This window comes from Camellia sinensis, chromosome 4, assembly GCF_055761805.1.
Source record: "Camellia sinensis isolate YWXY chromosome 4, ASM5576180v1, whole genome shotgun sequence".
NCBI classification, from domain to species: Eukaryota; Viridiplantae; Streptophyta; class Magnoliopsida; order Ericales; family Theaceae; genus Camellia; species Camellia sinensis.
This window is the reverse complement of record NC_138964.1, coordinates 54,991,739-55,004,298: the sequence shown is the minus strand read 5'-3', so window position 1 is coordinate 55,004,298 and position 12,560 is coordinate 54,991,739. Positions and strand designations below refer to the sequence as shown.

At 39.4% G+C, this 12,560-nt stretch overlaps 1 protein-coding gene across 3 annotated transcripts in view; it reads right to left on the bottom strand.

Moving 5' to 3' along the window:
* LOC114261296 (formin-like protein 18) overlaps nucleotides 1-12,560 on the bottom strand; it is a 68,657-nt gene that overhangs the window by 41,496 nt on the left and 14,601 nt on the right. The gene's annotated exons all lie outside the window — the stretch shown is intronic.

The following is a 12,560-nucleotide window of genomic DNA, read 5'->3' as shown; positions in this document are numbered from 1 at the left end:
TAAGCCCTCTTCTGGTCAAAACAAAGTTAGGATTGCAGATGATACTATTTCTTGTGTTTCTGGGAAAGGTTTAATCCGTGCCACTCCTTCTATACCTTTGTCATCTGTTTTACTTGTTCCAAATTTCTCTGTTAATCTTTTATCATTGAGTTGTCTTACTCGGGATTTGAACTATAGTTTGACTTTTTTCCCTGATCATTGTTTGTTTCAAGACCTTATCACGAGGAGGATGATTGGCAGTGGTAGAATGGAACATGGTCTCTATATCCTAGATCAGACAGACAAGCTGGCTCATCATTCTGTCCAGTTTCCAACCACTAAGGAAGACTTGTGGCTGTGGCATCGGCTTCTTGGGCATCTGTCTTTTTTATTACATAGGCATTTATTTCCCTCTGTTTTTACCAAAAATAATGTTTTTGAGTTTCATTGTGAGTCGTGTCAACTTGGCAAACAACAGAAAGCTTTTTTTGCTTCTACTCTTAATAAAAGTTTAGTACCATTTTCCTTAATACATTCTGATGTTTGGGGTCCATCAAGTGTTGTACCTTTGAAAGGTCATAGATGGTTTGTCACTTTATAGATAACTTTTCTCGTACTACTTTGTAGCTTATGAAAGAAAAGAGTGAGGTTTTTTCTGTGTTCCAAAATTTTCATAAAATGATTGATACTCAATTTGGTGCAGCTGTAAAAATATTGCGTTTTGATAACGGTGGTGAATACATTAATTCAGGTTTAGTGAGATATTTTTCCACACATGGCATTATCCATCAGACTTCTTGCACCGACACACCTCAGCAAAATGGGGTTGCCAAACGGAAGAATCGTCATCTTCTTGATATGGCTCACTGTATGTGTTTCCCTATGGGTGTGCCTCGGTCCCACTGGGGCAAGGTTGTTCTCACCGCTGCATATCTCATAAATCATCTTCCTACCCAAGTGTTGCATAAACAAGCTCCTCTCCAGGTCCTCTTAGGTTCCGAGTCTCTATTTTTCATTTCTCCTAAAATCTTTGATTGTGTCTGTTTTGTCCACAATCATTCCCCTACTTGGGATAAGTTGGATCCTCACTCTCTCAAATGTGTTTTGCTGGGATACTTGCCAACTCAAATGGAGTATAAGTGTTATCACCCTCCATCTCGTGAGTGGTTTGTCTCCCTGGATGTCATCTTCTTGTCTTGTATGATGTCACGGTCATCCTTTTAAGGGAAGCCTTGGTATGAAGAGATTCCTATTGTTCTTGTTGCTCTTGGATCATTACCAGTTGTGGAGACTATCCAAGGTGAACTAAATGTTACTAACAATACAAAATCTAATGTCATCAAGGACAAGGAAGGGCAAATCTATGTCAAGGACAAAGAAAAACAGAAAGTTACTTGGACGCAAGAGACTATTTCTGATCATCCACTGCTATCTCCTTCTCCTGGTGAGAGTCCAGGTAACCCTCGTGTTCCCCTTGAGTCCACTGATATTACTACTCTTGAGCCTACTAATCTTGATATACCTATTGCCAAATGAAAGGGTGTGAGATCCTGTATATGAGTGCTACTACAAGCACCCCATCAATTACTTTGGATCCCCCATTTTTCAGCTTTTTTTTATTACAACAATAACCTCAAGTGAAATTACTAAAAAAGATAATCAGCTTGCTTGGTTGTGTTTTTCAAAAACACTTTCCAGAAAATTCTACTTTCTTATTTTTTGTATTTTTTTGTTTCTAATAAATTTTTTTAATATTTTAAGCAATTTTTTTTTACTTTTTAAACATACCTAACATAAATATACTTAAAAAGTAAAAATTTTGTGAAAAAAACCTTTTAAAAATTCACTAAATACAAAAAATACAAAAAAAAAAAAAACGAGAATTCAGTACATTTTTTGTATTTTTATGTATTTATTAAATTTTTAAAATATTTTTTCACAAATTTTTTACTTTTTAGATACATCTAAGTAAGGTGCATCTAAAAAAGTAAAAAAAAAATGTTTAAAATTTTAAAAAATTCACTAAAAACAAAAAAACAAGAAAACCAAAAAACTAAGTTTTCAAAAAACTTAATTCAAAAAACTCAAACAAAACACACTGAATAATTTTGGGATACCCCATCTCACAATTAAGCCCACATACCCACTACATCATGAGTTAGGGTTTACGAGAGCACCCACCCCCATCACCACCCATCCATCTTTCCCAAATCCCACCTTTAAAACCTACCCACCCTCAAAATCTTGAAAACTCTTTGGCGGCAATATTCCGGCGGCAACCATTTGTTTACATACACTTCTCCAGTATGACAATGAGTAGAAGTTTTTTTGACAACCACAACTCTATGAGATGAGAGAAGTACAATAATAAAAGGTTAGAAAAGATTCCTAGCTTTGATGGTATTTTTAGCTCAGAAAAGATTGGCCTTGTAATGGTAAGTTTCTTGAAAAAAAATGACAAAAATAATAAAAATTGTTCGTCATTTTTTCTAGACTAAACTCCAGAACATATGATTGAAATTCGGAAACACAGACCTAAACATTGTTTATTTGTTTAGGAATAGGTAACCAAACATTTCTTATTTGTTCAGAAACAAATAACCGAAACAACAGCAGAAGCAGGCAAATAAAGGAGGTTGGATCACCCTTGGGTGGTCGATCGATGGGCAAATAAAGGAGGTCATCCCTATATTCTGACCTTCTACCATTTCGACGCGAGGTCCTCCACTATAAGCCCAATCCTTTGCAACCTCTCTCTGCCTCGTACCTTCCCTGCCCCTCCTCCTCATCTCTCCCTTATTCCTCTTGTCACTGAGGTCCCTATTAATGGCATTTCCAAGCATCTAAGCCATGTCTGCCCAACCACAACCATTACTCCCTGCCGGAACAATGATATTGCTTCGTTTCTCCCCTGCCACCAATTGAAAAGCCCAGCCCAGCCCAGCCCACCCTTCTCCTTAAAACCCAGGTATTAAGGAAAGGGAAACTGAACCCTTATAACTAGCACAGATGGGCAACTCCAGGCGATATGGGACACATTTCAACACACCTTCCTGAACCACAACAACTTAGAAAATATGAAGAAGAAGAACTCCGAAAAATATGAGGAAGAAGGAATATATTTCAGTTATATTCAAAACTTCTTATCTTACAAGACCAAATGACACTCCTTATATAGGAGATATTACAAACATCATCATAACCCATTATATGCCACTTACATATTATATATTACCACTATCTACCACTATCATATTATATACATGCCACTATCTACCACCAACACCACTATCATATTCTATACATGCCACTATCTACAACCAACACCACTATCATATTCTATACATACCACTATCTACCACCAACACCACTATCATATTCTATACATGCCACTATCTACCACCAACACCACTATCATATTATATGCATGAACACAATTTCCAGCACTCCCCCTCAAGCTGGTTTGAAGATATCTTCCATAGCCAGCTTCCTAGTCAGCTTATCAAATTGCTTCTTGTGTAGTCCCTTCGTTAGCACATCAGCTAATTGTTCACCTGTTGGAAGGTAGGTTATACAGATTATGCCAGCATTGATTTTCTCCTTGATGAAATGTTTATCCACTTCTATATGTTTGGTGCGATCATGTAGAACTGGATTATGAGCTATAGATATAGCTGCTTTGTTGTCACAATAGACCTTCATAAGTGTCGGGTGAGAAAGCTTTAATTCTTCAAGAATTCTTTTAATCCACATTACTTCACAGATTCCATGGGCAACAGCTCTGAACTCTGCTTCTGCACTACTTCTAGCTACCACATTCTGTTTTTTACTCCGCCAAGTAACTAGGTTCCCACCTACAAAGGAGCAGTATCCGGATGTTGATCTCCTGTCTGTAACACTTCCTGCCCAGTCTGCATCTGTGTATACTTCAACTTGAAGATGTCCATGTTTCTTGAATAGTAAGCCTCTCCCTGGAGTTCCTTTCAAATATCTTAAGATCTTATAAACGGCCTCAAAGTGCTCTGCCCCTGGTGAGTGCATGAACTGACTTACCATGCTGACTGCAAAGGCAATATCAGGCCGCGTATGAGACAAGTAAATCAATTTCCCTACAAGTCGCTGATATTGTTCTCTCTCTTTGACTTCTTCAGCCTTAGCAGCTTGTAGCTTCAAGTTAGGCTCGATCGGAGTCTCTGCCATCTTACAACCAAGCATACCTGTTTCTCCAAGGAGATCAAGAACATATTTTCTCTGATTAACGAATATACCTTCCTTGGATCTTGCAAATTCCATTCCGAGGAAATACTTGAGGGCTCCCAGATCCTTAATGTGAAATTCTTTTGCGAGTTTCTCTTTGAGGGCTGCTAACTCTGCTTCATCATTACCAGTTAAAATGATGTCATCAACATAAACAATCAAAATTGCAATTTTACTGTTTTTTGAATGTTTATAAAATATTGTGTGATCTGCTTGACTCTGCGAGAAGCCACAACTGATAACTGCCTTCCCAAAGCGTTCAAACCACGCTCTTGGTGATTGTTTGAGTCCGTATAATGACTTGTTCAATCTGCATACTCTGTCACTTCCAAGTCTCTGCTCAAATCCCGGCGGTAGGCTCATGAACACCTCCTCTTCAAGATCACCATTGAGAAATGCATTTTTAATGTCAAGTTGATGTAGAGGCCAATCTGAATTTACTGCAAGAGATAACAGTACTCTGATGGAATTTATTTTAGCAACAGGAGCAAACGTCTCCTGATAGTCGATCCCATAAGTTTGAGTGAAGCCTTTAGCTACCAGTCTCGCCTTGTATCTCTCAACGCTTCCATCTGCGTTACATTTTATCGTAAACACCCATTTACACCCAACTGTTTTCTTGTCTTTGGGTAGATCAACTATCTCCCAAGTACCACTTCTCCTTAAAGCATTCATCTCCTCCATGACTGCTAATTTCCAATTCGGATCATCCAATGCTTCCTGTATATTCCTTGGAACAAACAAGTGTGAAATCCTAGATGTGAAAGCTCTATGGTTTTTAGACAGTCTTTGATAGGAGAGGTAATTTGCAATAGGATGTTTAATGCAATTTCGGACACCTTTCCTAATTGCTATAGGTACATCAAGGTCGGAAATAGAAGGAATAGGATTACCTAAAATTTCGATGCCAGAACTCGGGTGGACATTCGGGTCATTAGAATGGACATTCGGGTCATTATTCCTCAGATGAAATCGCTTCCTAGTATAAACCTGAAGCTCAGGATTTAGATCATTTTGTAGTACTTCTCCCCCTAAACAAGAATCTTCTTGACTAGGCACCATAGAACTTGGTTCTCCTAAGTGATCATTATCAGACAGATGTGATTTTTGTGTAGGATAAATGACATTGGGGAGCGGGATAGAAATATCCCAAAAACGGTCTTCTACTCCACTTGTCTCCCCCTGAAGAGAAGTGTTGGGGAAATAGGATTTTGTTTCCACAAATGACACATCCATACTCACATGAAATTTCTTGTTTTGAGGATCGAAGCACTTATACCCCTTTTTGTTTGAGGAATAACCCAAAAAAACACATTTTATAGCACGGGGGTCAAGTTTTGAACGAAATTGACTAGGAACATGAACATAGGCAGTACATCCAAAAACTTTGGCGGGTAAATCAGAAAACAACCTCGTGTCAGGAAAAAAAGTTTTGAGACAATCAAAAGGTGTTTTGTATGTTAACACCTTTGTAGGCATCCTGTTTATCAAATAAGAGGCTGTTAAAATTGCTTCACCCCATAAATATTTAGGAACATGCATGTAAAACATTATAGCACGTGCTACTTCAAGTAGATGTTTATTTTTTCGTTCTGCAATGCCATTTTGTTGAGGGGTATCCCGACATGTAGATTGATGAAAAATCCCATTTTTTTCCAAAAACTCACCCAACTGCTCATTGAAATATTCTGTTCCATTATCAGAATGTAAAATACCAATTTTGGTGTGAAATTGGTTTTCAATCATATTGTAAAAATTTGTGAATAAATTTTTCACGTCAGATTTTTTATTCATCAAATAAATCCAACATAAGCGGGTATGGTCATCAATAAATGTAACAAACCATCTTTTACCAGAAAGAGTAGTGATTTTAGAAGGGCCCCAAACATCACTATGAATCAAATAAAAAGGTTTGGAAGCCTGGTAAGGTTTTGGCAAATAAGTAGAGCGATGAAATTTTGCAAAAATGCAACTTTCACAATGAAAAGAAGAAGAATCAATCCCTTTAAATAATTCTGAAAATAAATGTTTCAGATAAAGAAAACTAGGATGTCCTAGCCTATAGTGCCATAGCATTATTTTTTCTCGAACAGAGATTGAACTAGTACTATTAAAGCTCTGAGCTTTTTTATTACTAACAGGTACTTCATCAAAGTAGTAAAGACCTTCAAGCATCCTAGCACGCCCAATCATCATCCCCGAGTTCTGGTCCTGAAATTCACAATGGGATTCAAAAAATGTAACACGACAATTAGAATCCTTAGATAGTTTACTGACAGACAAAAGGTTACAGGCTAAGTTGGGGACGTGAAGAACAGCATTGAGATTAATTTTCTCAGTTAGTTTAATAAATTCTTTTCCTGCAATAGGTGAAAAACTACCATCGGCTATTCTGATTTTGTCATGACCGGAACAAGGGAAATAGGTACTAAATAAATGGGAAAAACTAGTCATGTGATCAGAGGCACCGGAATCTATGATCCACGGAGAGAAGTTTAGGCAAGAGAAGGCTTTAGGATTTCTACCTGTTTGTGCCAACAAAACACTAGGAGTACCGGATGAGGAGTTGGATTTTATCAGCTTTAAGAGTTGATCAATCTGCTCTTTGTTGAAGGGACCTGAATCGGCTTCATTAGCGGTAGGAAAGCCACGATTCTTCTCTCCTTGTTTGCTGCTTTTCCAGTTGACAGGTTTGCCATGAATCTTCCAACACGTTTCGCGTGTATGGCGAGGCTTGTTGCAAAAATCACACCAGACCCGTGGCTTATCATCAAACCTGCGCTGGTAATTTGCAGCCTTGTTGGCCGCAGCATCGCTAATTAAAGCAGAAATTTCAATTGATTCACCATTACCTTTTTTCTTAAGCATGACGCTCCTTCGGCTCTCTTCCCTTCTGACTTCAGCAAATACTTCGCCAATGGATGGGAGAGGAGGTCTGCCAATAATTCTTCCTCGCACTTCATCGAACTCAATGTTGAGGCCGGCAAGAAACTTGTAAATACGGCTGTCTTCCACAGTTTTCTTGTGGTGGTGTCAACCGATTTCCATTCGTATGTGTTGAAGATGTCAAGATCCTGCCACAACTTTTCAACGAATTGAAATATTTGGTGACGGAATCATCTCCTTGACGAATCTCTCCCAACTTCAAAGTTAATTCGAAAACTTGAGATTGATTTCTTAGGTCAGAATACATCTGACTAACATTATCCCACAATTCTTGTGCAGTAGTATAGCACATGTAATTAGAGCTTATATCCTCCTCCATGGAATTGACCAACCATGTCATAACCATGGAGTTTTCAGCGTCCCAATTGTCGAACAACGGATCATTAACAGCAGGAGCCTTCTTGTCACCAGTGATGTAACCGATCTTTCCTTGCCCACGGATATACATCCGGACAGATTGTGACCAGCGGAGAAAATTATCACCATTTAGGCGGATGGTGGTGATTTGGACAGAGTGAGAGTTGGACGTTTTCACCGGAATGGCAGCGGCAGGGGTTGAAGTGGTTCCGGACGTGACTTCCGACATGGCTATGACGGTTTTAGGGCTGCTGTGTTTTTTGTTGCTCTGATACCAACTTAGAAAATATGAAGAAGAAGAACTCCGAAAAATATGAGGAAGAAGGAATATATTTCAGTTATATTCAAAACTTCTTATCTTACAAGACCAAATGACACTCCTTATATAGGAGATATTACAAACATCATCATAACCCATTATATGCCACTTACATATTATATATTACCACTATCTACCACTATCATATTATATACATGCCACTATCTACCACCAACACCACTATCATATTCTATACATGCCACTATCTACAACCAACACCACTATCATATTCTATACATACCACTATCTACCACCAACACCACTATCATATTCTATACATGCCACTATCTACCACCAACACCACTATCATATTATATGCATGAACACAATTTCCAGCACAACATATACTAGCCGGACAAATGGCACACCAATCATAGGCCCAACCAAGCTCTAATACCAAATTGAAAAGCACAGCCCACACTTCTCCTTAAAACCCAAGTATTAAGGAAAGGGAAACTGAAACCTTATAACTAGCACAGATGGGGCAACTCCAGGCGATGTGGGATACATTCCAACACCACCCATTTGGATATATCTCAATAAAGAACCCTTTCTTATTGTTGAATCTTTGTAAACAGAAAACTGCTGAACTACTACTATATTTGCTAAAAAGTCTGCCTTCACTAATCTTTCCCCATGCTTCTCTCAAAGTTTGCATTGCCCAAAAAACTCCTCCCAAGTCAATCTTCAAGGAAAAGCTTCGTAACCGATTTCTCTCAATGATCTCTACAAACCCCCCTCTTGACTCCTCATCAATCTAAATGATGATAATCTTCTGCTCAATCCTCAGTTCTGAACTTTTCCCCTGTAAACTCTCATGGTACCGAGTACACATGGGCTTTACTTGTTTAACAAAGTAAAAGAAATTGAAACTGCTTCAAACAAATTCAGATGGTGACCCCCATGAAGTAATAGTCAATGCAAACCATAAATCAATAAAAGTCAAGTGAATAAAGCATTAGGTTGGGAGTTAGTTTTTCAATAGAGTTATTGTCCAGTTTTCTTCTTGTTTGCTCGAGTAGTGTTTTGGTCGCTCGAGCGGTCTTTGAGATCTCCCAGTATTTTGCAAGTCTGCAAAACTTCTGGGAGTAGGGTGATCTTCGCTCCAGCGGTATTTCTTGTACTCGAACAGTCTTTTACAGATCTGAACTTCTGGAAGGGGGACATTGTGCGCTCGAGCGATGTCACTTATTGTGTCTGACGCTTGAGCGGTAGTTTGGTTGTTCGAGCGGTCTGTGCGTATATCAAATCTGAAAAAGAGAAATTTTATCACTTTTTCACTTTCTCTCTAAAACATTTCAAACCCTAATTTCTTCTTTCTCTCTCTCTCTCTCTAGTTCTTACCTTAAAACCCCAAATACACCCTTACCTATTGATTTCTCCACTATTGATCTTTGGAGAAAAGGTAGAGATCGTCAAAAGCTTCATTCTAATCGGAGAGGATCTTGTTTTTGGCTTCGTCAAAGTTTTACTGTTGCTCTCTTCCTTTTCTACTCTTGAGGTAGGGATTTCTTCAACCTTTGGTATGATTCTTAGCCTATTTATTTGCTCATTGAAAAGGTTTAGTGATTTGGAGATTTTGGGTTAAACCTAGGGTTTGATTTTGAAATGTAAAAGAGGGGTTTTCAAATGGGTTCTTGAGAAAGGCTATGGGGAGGTGCTTATTGTTGAGTTATGTTGAAACATTGGAAATATCTTCTTTGGAAATATATTTGGAAGAAAAGGGTATGTGATTTGAAAATCACAAATGTTTGATTTATGAAGGAAAAAGAAATGATGTTGGATTTTTGAAAGAATGAAATGAATGTATATGTTGATGATGAGGATGGAGTTGGATATATGTATCACTCTCATTTCGAAAAATGATGAGATTATACCTGTTGTTGGGAAATTATCTATTAAGTAGAAATATCTGTTTTGGGCTATCGGTGAAGGATAGTTTTGATTATTGTAAAAATTGTATGAGGATTATGTTAATTGAAACTAATTACTCATACATTTTGCGTTGAGCATTGTTTCATACTTAAGCATTGAAAATGCATTGTTTTAAGAAAAATTGATGAATACCCTGGTGAATTTTGTTAGGGGGTGTGGGTGTGGGTGTGGGTGTGGGTGTGGGTGTGGTTGTGGTTATTATGTTGGCATGTGTGTCCTTAGTGAAAGTCCAGAAACTCACGCAGTTAGGTGCCGATCCTTCCGGTTAGTACCAGTAAAATGGCTTTAGTAGTGCTTGTATAGTTTACGGGCAGACACATACCTAGAGATTCTTAGTGTTTGTATCCACTGCCTAGTTTTCTGATATAAAAGGATATTTTTTTCATGAATTGATATATATATAATCTTGGCATTGCATTGTTTGAGATAGAAATGTAAAACGTTTGACAAATGGCATGCATATGCATTCACCTTATGACTTCATCAAGTTTTATACATTGTGTTGAAGTATCTCTACTGGGCTTTAACTCACCCTGTGTGGAAAATAACTTTCAGGTGCTGATGATATACCTTCACCAAGGACATAGCTTGTGAGGACTTGGAACCAAGAGCTTCTTTTGTTTCTTTTGATGTAATTATTTTTGTACAAGCTATGGGCTTTAACTGTATTGAGTTGAACTCATTTATGTTGTACCCAAGCATTGACTTGGAAAGATGAAGCCATTAGAGCATAAGCTTATATGTATCTCCTTTTATTCCCATTCGTGTACACATGTCATACGCTATAGATTTAGAATCTAGAATTTATGAATGTATACATGCATACGTCATCTTTTGTATGATTGAGGAGTATCAATGAAATGTTAAATATAATGCTAGTGATACATTCTATGGTATATTATGATGTGGATTGTTGTTATTTGTAAGATAAATTGATAGAGAGATGATAAATTGTATGTTATTATTGATTGTTGTTGATATGTTGTATTACAATGATTCATGATTCCTATATATAGAAGAGGGTGAGTGTGTAGTAGGTAAGAAGTAGGTGAAGTGGAGGTGGTAGTGGTGTAGTGGGTTAGGTTTAGTGGAGTAGGTGAGGTGGTAGTGGTGTAGTGGGTTAGGTTTAGTGGAGTAGGTTTAAGTGGGTGAAGTAGGTGGAGAGTAGGTGGATTTTAACAACCCCCCGCAAACTCAAGGGGGATAGGAACTAACCAACTTGAGTTTGGAGAGAGTAACAAAACAAGAAAATACATAAAAATAAAAGAGGATAAGAGACACTGTATGGTCGTGTCAGACCATTGGTGAAGACACTGGATGGTGGTGTCATAACGTTGTAGAGGACACTGTATGGGGGTGTCATAACCATGTAGAGGACACTGTATGGTGGTGTCATAACGGTGTAGAGGACACTGGATGGCGGTGTCAGACCGATGTAGAAGACAGTTTATGGGGTCATGTCGGACCGTTGTAGCAGACACTGTGTGGTCGTGTCAGACCGATGTAGAAGACAGTTTATGGGGTCATGTCGGACCGATGTAGAAGACAGTTTACGGGGTCATGTCGGACCGTTGTAACAGACACTGTTGTGACAGTTGTTGTGACAGTTTACGGAGTCTTGCTGGACCCTTGTAGAAACTAACCGGAATCAATGTCGGGACAGTTTACAGAGTCTTGTCGGACCCTTGAAGAAGCTAACCGGAATCAATGTCGGGACAGTTTACAGAGTCTTGTCGGACCCTTAAAGGAGCTAACCGGAATCAATGTCGAGACAGTTTACAGAGTCTTGTCGGACCCTTGAAAAGTTGCACCCTCAAAATGTGTGCCCAATCTTTCAAAAGGCGTGCCATCAAAAGGCGTGCCCAATCCATAAAAAGACGTGCCATCAAAATGCGTGCCCAATCCATAAAAAGGCGTGCCATCAAAAGTTGCGCCCTCAAAAGGCGCGCCCACTTCATCAAAAGTCGTGCCCGACAGAAAGCGTCGAGCCATCAAAAGGTGAGCCGCAGACGCGGCGAGGCACGTGAGCGACAGAGCGGCGTGTCAGCCGCGTCGTCTGTGTCAATATAAACCAATGCGGAGGCGGAGGAAACCAAACCAGACTGAAACCTCTGAACTTGTTATTCTGAAACAATCTGTAAATACTCTGTATCCAACCCTTCTCGAAAACACTCAGCAACCCAAAAAACATGGCCTCTTCTTCCCGTTCAGCTACCCAGAATATGGCCTCTTCATCCCGTGGTCTACTCACTCTCTTTCCCGACCTCAATGAGTCAACAAGAGAGAGAACTGGTGCGGTGGCCAGTGAACCTCAACCAAACACCTCTGTGTTTGCTCCGTTGAACTTTCCGATGCGGTCGGTGGAGCAAAAAATGGCGGTGCAAACTGATATTGAGGCCAATCAGTATACTCTGAAGTCATGTGTGGAAACCATGACTGCGGTCACAAACTTGTCGCACCGGCTGCAGAGCAGGACAAATGAGGTGCAACAGTTAAACTCCCAGCTGGCTCTGCTCCAACGCATGTATAAGGATGCGCGAGCAGAGATAAGTGTGCTAAAGGCAGAAAACAAGGAGCTGATGCGGAAGGCCACCGTGATGTTCCGATTCGGAGGTCCGCCATATGCTGCAGTGGAGGAGCAGGAGGAGGCAACTTGCTTGGTGGTCTAGGAAGCACGGAGACCGGACTGGCACGGGACACCCAAGATAAAAGTAAGAAGAAGAGACCTGCAGTAGAGTAGAGAAGAAAAATCCCGCCTGTGGATGTG